Source organism: Cnephaeus nilssonii (assembly GCF_951640355.1).
Source record: "Cnephaeus nilssonii genome assembly, chromosome: 3".
Lineage (NCBI taxonomy): Eukaryota > Metazoa > Chordata > Mammalia > Chiroptera > Vespertilionidae > Cnephaeus > Cnephaeus nilssonii.
In genome coordinates, this window is record NC_137074.1 from 7386503 (window position 1) to 7388202 (window position 1700).

A 1700-nucleotide genomic window follows, 5' to 3' on the forward strand; every position below is an offset into this window, starting at 1 on the left:
TTCCAGAGCATGGGATGCTACCCAGAGGAATTTATCTTCATATGACAAACTGGAGGCCCATCTGGGCACACTGGTGATGTAGGACATAAATCTGCAATAAATCAAAAATATATTGCCTCGTAGCTGACAATTTATTTCTGAAGTTCCATGTGTGTAATATTTCCAGTCTCCTAAATGGTAAATAATAAATTTTTATTTATAAATCACCAGTTCCCAGATGAGCACACTGAATAAAAATAAGCTGTTACAGAAGCTGGTTAATTCCTGCCAACCGACACCCAGTAACAGTGATTTACTGAGTTTGGGGAGTCAGTGAGCCAACGGGGGAAGCTAATACATTGAAGAAGTTGTGCCGATCACAGCACAAAGCTTATATTGTGGAAAGTGCAGTGGCATTGTATAGAAAGATACAGCATTTATGTGCTGTAAAAGTCATCAACATACTGTCCCTACCTGAAAGAAGTACATTTGAGAAGACATATTGTTGGCTTCCCACAAATCCCTGAGCTTTCTATAATAGTATAAGGAGAATTAGCTAAAGTAGTAATACATCTGCTGTAAAAAACTCAGAAAGGACCAGAATGCCTCATTGTTATGTCGAAAACATGCCCCATTTTCTGGATGTGTGTTCGTCTCAGCCTGTAGCACTGGCTGGGGAAAGGGAGCACAAGGTTTCATTCCTCCCAGCCTCCGTGATGGGATCCACAACTAGTGATAAACAAATTATTCTGTAGCTCAAGGACGCCCCGATTTTTCTAAGACAGAATAAACATGAGTGTACAGAAAAAGTCTTTGGTAATTCAGAGTCGCTGATGAAAGGAACAAGACAGGAGCAGGAGCTGATCTTTGTTAACAAACCAGTGTGAATAAGGCTTACAGAGAAATCTTTAATAAGCAAGAAATAGTTTTAAAAAGAAAATTTGGGTCCCTGACCAGGTAGCTCAGTTGGTTAGAGCATTGTCCCAATATACCAAGGTTGCAGGTTTGATTCCTGGTCAGGGCACATACAAGAAGCAAGCAATGAATGTATAAATAAGTGGAACAACGAATGAGTGTTTCTCTCTCTCCAAAATCAATAATTTTTTTTTTTTATTTTTTTATTAAATTTCTTTATTGATTAAGGTGTCACATATTTGTCCTCATCCCCCCATTCCCATCCCACATCCCTCCCCTTGGATGCCCCAACCCTCTGTTGAACTTAAGCATTGGTTAGGCTCATATGCATGCACACAAGACCTTTGGTTGATCTCTCCCCCCTCCCCCCACCCTCCCCTATCCTCCCTCTGAGGCCTGATAGTCCGATCGATGCCTCCTTGTTTCTGGTTCTGTTCTTGTTCATCAGTCTATGTTGTTCATCATTTCCCCTAGATGAGCGAAATCATGTGTCACTAGAGATATACTTATAAGAATTGAATGTGCGACGAGCAATAATAGTTATGCTGACAGGCAAATGAATCAGTCTGTAGAGAGTTTCTTTCTGGACCAACAGTTCTTTTGAGACCCAATATCAATGTCCACCAGTTCCTTATGTGTACATGTCGGCACTGACTTTTCAGCTCTGGATGGTGGACAAATGGTGGTAATGCAGGTCCGACTCCCTCTGATTTGGTCTCGGCCGGATCCAGGGGCACGGCTTCACCCGGATCCAGGGGCCCACGGCCTCACCCGGACCCGGGGCCAGGCTCACCCGGATCCAGGGG